The sequence below is a fragment of the Fundulus heteroclitus genome, chromosome 11, assembly GCF_011125445.2.
Source record: "Fundulus heteroclitus isolate FHET01 chromosome 11, MU-UCD_Fhet_4.1, whole genome shotgun sequence".
Lineage (NCBI taxonomy): Eukaryota > Metazoa > Chordata > Actinopteri > Cyprinodontiformes > Fundulidae > Fundulus > Fundulus heteroclitus.
In genome coordinates, this window is record NC_046371.1 from 6,146,941 (window position 1) to 6,157,968 (window position 11,028).

Here is an 11,028-nt window from a genome sequence, read left to right on the forward strand (position 1 = left end):
ACCTGGACATTACGAGTCTAGCGCCCCTAGCGGCCAATAATTACATGGCACTGCTTAAATTCTATCATACATTTTGGAGCATTTTCTAGTTCAATACTGACGTTTAGCTTTCCAGCCCCGGACCACCAGCATTTTATTCAAAATGTTCTGGCATATCAGAGCATTCCTGATGCTATTTATTCTAGCCAGTATACTCTGGCCTTTGGAAGAGAAACAGATCCACAGTACCTTAGGGTTTTGTAAAAAAGGCACATGCGTTGTTTGTTGCTGAATCTTGTAAATGGTTCATACTCCTCATTTCTGTCCTCTCATCTGGCCTCTTGTGAAAGAGTGCACACGTATGCATTGATTTTAGGGTTGTAAGGTCATGTAGATGTTCATTTTTGCATGCAAACGCAAGTGGAGCACGCCAAACAGGAACTGCTGCAAGGCAAACTCTGAAAGCACATTTATTTCTACTTGCACATGCATGACTAAATATGAACAGAGAGGGAACAAATATAGCAAAATGTTTGATAGACTCGTAAAAACGGCTAAAAAGTCACTTTGTCATTAGTGTTGTATTGAGAATGCACTCTCCTTCTATTTGTGGTCGCATACAGGTAGCCGTCTGCTGTTTTTAATAAGACCTGCAGTAACTCAACTGAGCCTCAAGTGGTGACAAAAAGCAAAGAACAAGATAAGATGAGATAAAATAAGATAAGATTACTTTATTGATGCCACAATTGGGAAATTATCGGGCAGCAGCAACATAACATACAGAAAACAGACAGGTGCAAGCTCAACATAAAACCTAAAAATATGAAGCAAAAAAGTATAATCTAAACATGTCTATTCATATTTACACTGTATAGCTACATATATTGGAGGTAACTGTAATTGCAGAAATCCAAAGTAATGTGCAAATGTTGCAAAGTGCAAGTGAAAGTCCGCAGTGTTATTCAGAGTGGTACCAGTCGTAATCAAACTGAGTAACTGTACGGGATGATGGCATGTGGCATTAAAGATTTCCTGTCTAGCTGTTCAGGAGTGGAGTTATAATAGGGACGTTAATTTTAGTCAAATTCTGTCAGTGAAGGTATAACGACGACTTGACCCACTGGTGACCAAAGCACACAGTTCTAGTTAAAATTTCAACACTGTTTAGCAATCTTCATGATTCTGCTTGTGACGGCGGGACAGAATGGGGTTTTGGGTTTACCTCCCAAAGAACTGGTTGTGTAGACGGCGTCTAAAGATTGTAATTAACTTGGGTCCAGACTTGTTTGTCATAGTTCCAGGTGTTCTAACCTTTTTTTCCCCTTAAATTAACGCCCCGCCTTTATGTATAATCACGTTTGTGCGAGTAGAAATTTTCTTGTAGTCTCACATCTGCCTTATTGAAATAGCATGTTTACATTCCTTTTTTTTTTTGTTTAATCAATACAGGTCAACGAGACAACCTGTATAACTAGGGTTAAATAATAATAAATAAAATTCTAGCTAAGGAAATAAGCCAATTTATCTACATCATATTTATTTCATGGGTTAAATAATGTGTTTCTTACATTAACTTTTTCCACTGAAGAGACTTTATTTCTGTTTCAGTTTGGCTAATTCCATCCTTGACAGTATTTGGTGTCATTTTCTAAGTTAATAAAGGGGTTTATTAGAATGAGTAGAGCAGAAGATAAAGCCTCCATTGTGATACAGTGCAACACATTATCTGAAAAATAAGGTACACAAAGGTTTGTTCATGTTAGAATTACTGATACTGTATATTAGTAAAAGTGAAGAAAAAACTGATTCCTTTAAGGAAAACTTCACATGGAGACATCGAGAGACACTAAATGTGGCCCAAAAGTAATTCCCATAACTTCCCTCCTCCTTGAAACCACCCATCATCCGTCCACCTGTTCATCCTCTTATCAGTCAGACTCTCTGGGCTTCCCCACTGATTCCAGTTGTTCTTTGTGAAACCTGAGGTGTTGGAGGGGATTTTGACTGACAGGCCACAGCTCAGCCGTCCCGGTTTGTCACCTCAGGGCAAAAAAAGCAGAACGGTCCACCTGATGAGAGGTCTGTGCGAACATCATCTCTCGTATTCACAGTAATTGTGGATTTGTTTCGGCTAAATCCTCAGGTGACAAAAGTTACATTCGTTAAAAAAAAAAAGGAGCAGAGACGCCAATTGTGGGCCAACAGGTAAACAACTCTCTCTTTCTCCATTCTTTCCTTTTCTTTTTGCTACAAAGGTTTAAAGTTGACCTGAAGTTGTAATGCTGAAAGTTGCAAGTTTTTAGTGGGGCAAAAATAATATACAACAAATCTCTGCCTGGTCAAAGTGGAAAACTCTTCACCACCAATGTTAATCCAAGTAGTAAAGGGGTTGTAAAGTTTCTAAAACCAATTTATTACCATACAAGATGAAGTTTTTATGTTCCAACAACTAATTGAGAAGAAGAATCAGAAAGAACCAGCATTATAAAACTTTGATAAAATGACACATTACATGTATGTTACGTATTTACATGTATTTAACATATGTAAAATGTCTTTGCACGGTAAAGACCACCTTGGTGTTCTGCATGACTGTGCTACAAGTTCCTGATTAGTGTCATGTTACAGATACAATAACATCTGACCTTTTGCATGAATTTCCCATTCTGACTTGTGCTAAATGCCTTAATTATGATATTATGCTGAGCATTAATAAACATGCCTAATAGATGATGGTCTGCAGTGAGTTAAACATGTCCCAATACAATGCAAACTCTTTATCTAGAACCCTGTCAATACATTTAAAATGCTAGTTTAGTACTCAGTAAGCTTTTATAACTTTGGGAAACATCCTTTTGCCATTAAGAATATTTTATTGCATGTCTCAGACTTTGAATGTTCCCTCTAGCTGGTGATATCTTATCTAGTATAATCCAATCAGAAGCCCTGGATGACAAAACAAGTCCAGGCTCCGCTGATGAAATGTGACGACCGCCTTCAGATCTGATGGTGAAGCAAAATACAGCACAGCTAGAGTCAACCTGAAAGGAAGCAACCAAAGCAGCTCACGAGAGGAAGACTGGGGACTACTTCAGCGGTAACAGCGCCCAGAGGGTTCTGCAAATCCCTCAACGCCGCGAATGTCAGAGGAGAAGCTACAATTACGGAGGAGCTGAACCAGTTTCTGCAGCTCCATCGCCGGACTGCTGTAGCTCCAGCCTTCATGTTGCAGGAGCTCCAAGCGAGGCAAACACTGAGAGCAATGAACCTCAGGAAGGTTGACTAGAGTGACCAGCAGAGAACGGCAGGGTCCTCAGGGAGTAAAATGTTTAGTTTACACACTGTTCCACTCCATCATCCCACAGTACCTGAAGTCACCCACAATCGTCCTGCTGCTCACAAAGACCACCATCAGCAGCCTCAATGACCACCCACCTGTTGTTCTGACACCTATCATAATGAAGGGTCTGGAGAAACTGGTCCGCTGTCACATTGTATCCTACCTCCCACCTGACTAGCATCCTCCTCCTGGTCACATAGTCCTCCAGACCTCAACCTGAAACTTGCTGCAGGTGTTGCTGAAGATGATGATGTTGCACCAGAAGAAAATATGTCTGTCAGTTTTTGACATTTGGCTGCATCTGTTTGTAGGGCATGCCTTTTCTTGTCTCTTAATTCTTGTGCTCCACCTTTACGTTTCTTCTCCATTCTGGCACTGTTGAGTCATTGTCTTCTTCTGTGTTTATTGGCAGTTGGCAAACAAAAATCTGGTGCATTACCGCCAACAACTGGTATGGAGTCCAACTGCATGATTTTTACAGGAGTGTTTGTCTGGTACATTCATGCACAGCGTTTCACATCGTTCTGGTAAGTGACTGCAATCTGTCTTTACTGCCTTAAACATTTAAATCTTATCAGATGATAAGGACTATCTGCACACTTCTTAGTTGTTGTTGGTACATAAGGGCCAGATGATAACAATATATATCGTTCAATAGACGTGATGCAATAGAAAAAATAGGGCCAATAAAAAGTTCAATAGAAAAACAGTTTTCCTTCCTTTTGCATTAAGGTCTATCATGCAGGTTAATATTACAGTCATTACATCCTCCCAACCAATCACAACGCAGACGAAGGAACGCACCGTCACCAAGCTCCGCCCCCTTCAAAGAGTTTAGAGAGCACACATTCTTTTTTTCTTTTTAAAAACTTGCAGTTTTTTTAAGAAGTTGGTTGAATAAAAGGTTGAGTTTATATCCAGTGTTTCTGAGTTCTTTATCTGAAAACAGATCATGAAATGGCCAGGGCTGCACTTAGATATATGTTTTGAATTTTTTTTAATAATAATCAATATAATTTATGTCTTATCAGTCTGCTTTTTTCCTACATCATCCAGTCCTACACTAGATTCAGCTTGAACATTTATGTCATAATGACAGTAAAGACTCTTGATTCTTGAATAGATTACCTGAAAACGCCATTGTCCCAGCGCTCCACTCCACCATATCCAACCTGGCACACCAGGGAGGCTATGCAAGGTTGCTCTTTGTTTAATTTAGCTCTGCTTTTAGCGCCATACTCTCAGACAGACTGACAGCAAACCCACTGGACATTGTTCTACTTCTCACCGCCTGCTGCTGGATCAGAGACTTTCTTTCTGACCAGGTTCAGAGACTTACAGTAGTCCCCTACTTTTCTACAGCCCTCAGACTTAACACCAGCTCTCCACAGGGCTGTGTACTTAGCCCCCTACTGTACTCTCCTGTAAACCATTGACTGTGTCAGCAAACACCATGACAATGCCATCATCATGGCAGCAGATAGGTATGAGGTCACCAGGCTGGTGGGGTGGGAGTGCCGATAAGTACTTTAAGGCATTAAGACCAAAGAGGTGATTGTTGACTTCAGGAGGAGGGAGCCTGGCTGAAGGACCTCTTCACAGAGGGAATATGGCTTTGTGAGGGGCAGTAGACAACCAGGACTCCAGGTGTTTGCCGTTATTGGGTCGCAGGAACAGAGAACCCAGTTTTCACAAGGGTTATAACTCTCAATACCTCACGTCTGATTTATGACGCCATTATCTATGCTCTGTATTTTATTCTTTACACAGTTTTTGTTACAAGGTTTTATCCACACACCTTAAATGGGTCACTAGACCAACTTCGTTGTCCTACATCACTTTGACTGTTGGTACTCTGACAATAAAATTTTATCGTTTCTTAATTGGAATTTCAAACTGAAATGAAGTTCATATTTATAATATAGATAAACTAATAGACTAATAGACTAATGAGATAAAATCAACAGCTGCATTTATCAGTCCATCATTTCTGAGCCGTTATTGTTCAGTACACGAGGATTTAAAAATGATCATGGTCGTCATAAGACAGTCGGTCCAGCATGTTCCTCACACTGAGAAACCCTTCGCCTTTTGTGTTCTTCCTGTTGATATGCCGTGCTTTTTCTCTGTCTCCTTTGACTCTTCACTGCTTCCTCCCAGCTTCCCTCTCTCCTTCCTTGACCCCCCCCCCCCACCACCACCCCCACATCTTACCTCGCAATGGATGTCATGAAATATTCACAGCTCCATTCCGAGCTAATTGTCCTCAACATGGCAGAAAGCAGCGGAATGAAATTAACCCATTAGCTTGGAATTGCTTTCATCAGAGCCACGAACCCAGGAAGTGTGTGTGTGTGTGTGTGTGTGTGTGTGTGTGTGTGTGGGATGCTCTCTCTCTCTCTTTTCTGACTTTCACTCATGCAGGCATTCTGGCCCATCATCACATGCAGATGTCATTATTCAGGGACCTGGATGGATGATTGGATTCAAATGTTTGCTCATGTTTTGTACCTCTCTCATGTCATGTTTGTTTTTGTGTCCAGTCTCTCTAAGTTTTTTTTTTTTTTTAACTTTACTTCATTGTTAGCAATTGTCTGTCACTTTAAAAAAAAATTAATGCAGCAGGGCTTTAAGAGTTTGATTTTTGTGGCACAAGAAAAAAAAATGTTGTATTAAGATTTAGATATGCCCAATAATCATCGCAATGAAAAGTGGGTGTGTTGATGAGTAAAAAACAACTGATCACTGTTTCTTTAAGAAAAAGATGAGTTTCATCATTTCAGTAGTTATCTGACCTGATTTGTCATATTGTGAAAAGGTTTTGCAGAGTGGACGTAATCATTACACACTTTACTGCAGGATGAGCTTGGATATCAGAGAAATTAATCAGATCATTAAATATAATACATCAAATATATTAATATATAAAATATTATTAATATAAATGACACAGAACAAAATTGTATCAGTATATCACAGGTTTTATATACCGACGTACATATTTATATTTATATGTTTTTTTTTCTTTTCACCTTATATAAATTGAAAATTCATGTATGAGAATGTATGACGGTTTCATTTGGGAAGAACATTTAAACCTATAAAACAAGCACATTTGAAAGTGCTTGAACAAATTTTCTTTTTTTTTCCCCCATCCTGATCGGCTAAAACTAAGATAGAACTAAAAAGATGTTCATAGACATTTTAGAGGTAACATATATGTTAGGCGTAGTGTTTAGAGAACCCGATATTCAAGCAGACACTGAGTTACGTTTTAAAAGGTTTCTTCATTAAAGGTGAATAGTGGCTGACGAGGCAGCCAGCCAGGAATGAGAAGGAGACTAGAAGGTGCAGGTGAGGTAGCAGAACCAGAATAGTACAGGCGCTGCAGATGGAACCAGGCTTGACCAGAAGCCGTAGGTAGAACCTGACTTGTAGTCACCGACATGTCTCCTGCGTGAGCAGAGCGAATAACAGAATCCCCCAGGAATCCTTCCTTCAAGGCGGTGCACACAAACACTAGCAGGTAAATGAGTGCAGAGCGAGGACCGGTTCCAGGGAAAACACAGGAACGAAGCACACAACACATGCAGGCAGGTAAACAAGACGGGACGTTCTGGCATGGAGCTGTTGAGCGAAGTATAAATAGGCAGCGAGACAGGTGAGCAAAGTCGGCACTTAATTAACTGCAGCAGGTGGAGCAGATCTGGTGCTGAGTGTTGGCTGGTAGGTGACTGAGCTGATTGGATGGTGATTGCTGGCTGAGAGGAGTGGAACAATAATCAGTCCAGAAAAGTCCAAACAAAAAAACAAAATATTAAAGTATGTTAGTGCTCGAACAACTCTGGTAAGAATTTCAGAACTCGATGGATTAGTCCCAATTACGCAGATGAAAAGCTTCTTTAAAATAACTAGGTAAACAGGGACTGAATGAATACTTCATGAAAACCAGGGACATCAGAACTTTCATGCAGTCGTATGCATTATTAAGCATTCATCACAGCTCAAAATCGCTCAAACACAGAACTTGTCATCTCATGACAGAAAAAGGTAAAAAAATTGATTATTGAGCATCTAATTTCTCTCTTCTTTCCACCACAATTCTTATTTTATTTTCCCCTCTTTACATATCCCCCCCCCAAGTCTTTCTCTCCCTCCTTTGTCACGGTGCGCCGCTCTCAAAGCTGAAGTCAATAGCGCTCTGTTGAAGGTATCGACAGGATAAAGTGGTCCTACTTAACGGGCAGAGCATCCCGCTCTCATGGCAGTCTCCGGGGGAAAAGGACGAGAGAGGGGAAGGAGCATCGGGAGGAGGAGACCGTGAACCAGAAAGAGCAAACAAAAGATACATCAAAGCAGGCCGGGGAGAGTTTTGATGGATTAGTTCATGTTTTAAGGGCTATAAGTAACTGTTTTGTCTTTGAATGAAATCATACTAACCCTCTATTTCTCTCAGGGTTGTATTCATACTAAAGTTTTGGCAATAACAGATAGATAAAAACAGAAATGTTGTGAAAATATTCATATAAAGGTAATAGCATAAAACACAGCAAGTTTCCTCATCACAGTCCAAAATAGAGAGGAACAGTGTTGTGCACAAATCTTAGCTCATAAATTTTTTTTTACCTGTTAAAATAAATCTGAAAACATTAAAATATAATTAGTTCATGTTAATACTTGTTAAATGTTAATGTACTGAATGAGAACAAACAACCCCCCCCCCCAAAAAAAACAGGGTTTACACTCCTGATATATAGCGATGAAGTAAGTAAGACTACATTGCATGCATTTTATAAGAAAATATTTGAACATCTGTGAAGGGGATTAAATTTGAGCTTCATTCCTGGTGGGTTCTGGACTAGAACAAAGGCTGTAGTTGTAGAAAAGACCATGAAAGCCACTGCTAAGCACGGTGGAAGATCTGTGTGGCTGTGGGCCTCTTTCTTTTCAAGAGGGAATCTTTTGCAAATGTTCACTCAAAGGTGAACATTTCTTTAGGCAAAATATAGTTGAACAAAAAAATTTAACATGACTTAATCAAAATGATTTAATATAAAATGATATTTCCCCTACACATATTTTTTCTTTCACCGCTGAAAGAATGTACACAAATCAAAGATTGGATTTTTATTTTTCAATTGTTATTATTTATTTATAAGCTTTTTCCACATCTTTATTAGAGGTGTTAAATATCATGGAGGGTGTTTTACACTATTACAGAGTGATAAATAGCAATATCAATCCATGAATATGGGTATACTTCATTTGCCAACAAAAGAAGAAAACACAATAAAGTTATTTTTTAATCTTTAAAAATATTGTTATAGATGTTTTAAACTAGAATAATTAGGTTATGAAAACCAAATATCATGAGGGGTACTGTATATGCTCACTCACACCCTAAACAAATAATTAGTCTCTAACAAGAACAGATAAAACTGGTTATAAACAGAACAGTCAGTTTTAGAAAAGATGAAAACAGAATGTAACAGGCCACGATTTATTAACTAATTGAATGTTTTAAACTGAGGATAATTTCAAAATTTTAAGTTAGAAACAAAAAAGGTGGGGGTGAAGAGAATGATTTATGCCAAGAAGTATGCTGGGTTAACTCCGCCCACCTCTGGGACTGAACTGCTACCTGTCGGCTAATTAAGAAGCCGCCTCGTTAGTGCTAATTTGTCTTCCCTTCCCTCAGCCTTTTGTTTGCTTTCCCTTCTCTCCCTTTTCCATCCAGGGTTCTCCCCTCCCATTAGAAAAACAACACAACAAAAACACTTCCTCCATTCGCGTGTTTTCTTCAGTGCACTGTATCTGCTGCGGTGGAGAAATTAAATTTGATAAATGAGTCAATCTTTAAATATTAATTATGTATTAATTACATTCACAAGGCAAAACAAACCTTGCTTAATGATTTATGAGGATCGGTCCCACTTTACTCCAGATTTCATTGTCCAATGAGAATCAGCAGAGAAAGGGGAAATGGAAGGGCTGGCAAATTAAAACAATGAAACAAAATGCGATTAAAGAGGGAGAGAGTGTTTTTCAGAGTCAGACAGCAGCATTCAGACTGCTGGAAACCCTGAATGCTGCTTTCTGGCAGTGAAATAGCTGTCAAAACTGAAACAATAATACAGATTAAATAGAATTTTTTGTACCAGTGTTTTGTCATTTTTGACCTCTGATCTGCCTGCTATAATTTAATTGCTAATTAAATTAAGGGCTCTATAGATACCTGTCTGTGTCGGAATTCACAATATGCACATTTTCTGAGCTAAATTAATTGATTTTAGCTTTAATCTAGGCACGTTGACCACAGTTATTGATGGCCACATTGAGTTTCTTTGATAAGAAACAGAAGAAGGCCCAGAGACTGTACTTCCTGCGGCAACTTAAGAATCACAACCCGCCACAGGAGCTGCTGGTCCTCACCCACACTGCAAGTATTCAGTCTGTCAAAAGAGGACAGGTCCAAACTATAACAAACAATCTGGTCTGTAGAGAGGATCCTCAAGGCTGACCTTCCCTCTATCAGATCATATGCCTGTACAAGTTTCGGGTCAGGAAGCAGGCCACTAACATCTCTGCAGACGTTTGGACTTCTACCTTCAGGACAGTGCTACCCAGAAACAGTTTCTTCCCACAGGCTGTCGAACACAATGAACACCTTGCTGTCTAAGTAATGAGAATGTTGCACTATTACAACTTGCTTTAGAAAAACAATGTTAGGTGTATATACACTTTTATGTGCATATTGCTCCTTTTTATAATTTTTATTCCTAGAGTTCATGGATTCATGTCTGTACACAGTGATCGTGTGAAGCCAAATGTAAATTCCCTTTTTATGTGCACAAACTTGACCTATAAGGCTGATTCTGAAAATAATGATGTGCTGTTACCAATTAGCATTGGTGCAAATATACTGATCTTGTTAAAAATAAGTGCATCCTCAATTTCATTGCTTTTTAATTTTTAATCAGACTATATTTCTCAATTTATGAGGAAATATTCATTCAACACTGATTAAGAGCTCCTATTTTGTATAGTGTACAGTTTTTTCTACATAAAGAAAAAAAGAAAAAGGTAGACATTTAGAATTTTTAATTTTTATTTTATTTTCTCTCAAAAGCAGTAAATGGACGCTTTTCTTTTTTTTTTTTTTTTTACACTTTTAAGCTAAAACAAAGAACAAAGACCGAAACAGATATATTACTTGCAGTCAAATTCAATTATTGACGTTATGGAAAAGTTTATTTTAGGAACTCACTTCACCAAGGGAAACACAAAATGGTTTAAATAGACAAAATTGTTGGACGTGTACCCGGATTTGATATGAAAAATCTACCTTATCTTAAGCTGACTCTGCATAGCCATTAGCTTAAGTAGCTGTTAGCTTGACTTTAACAGCTGTTAACTTGAGTAGCTTCTGTCTTATAAGCATATAAGCAGAGCTCTATAGTTTCACGCAAATGACTGTGAGACACATACATTTTCCTCACTTCACACACCACACAGGACATTCCTCATGCCGAAAACAAAGCCCATACTGATTGGGTTGTGAGTGACCTATTCACTGCACTATTTCACAGCTTGGTTAGCATCTGTAGTTCCTGCTGCTGTTAGCATTAACAGAGTAGTAGAAGATCGAGCGCCTCTGCACCTCCCTACACAACCGACAGCATTGAGTCCCCCCCCATAGGGATTTTTAA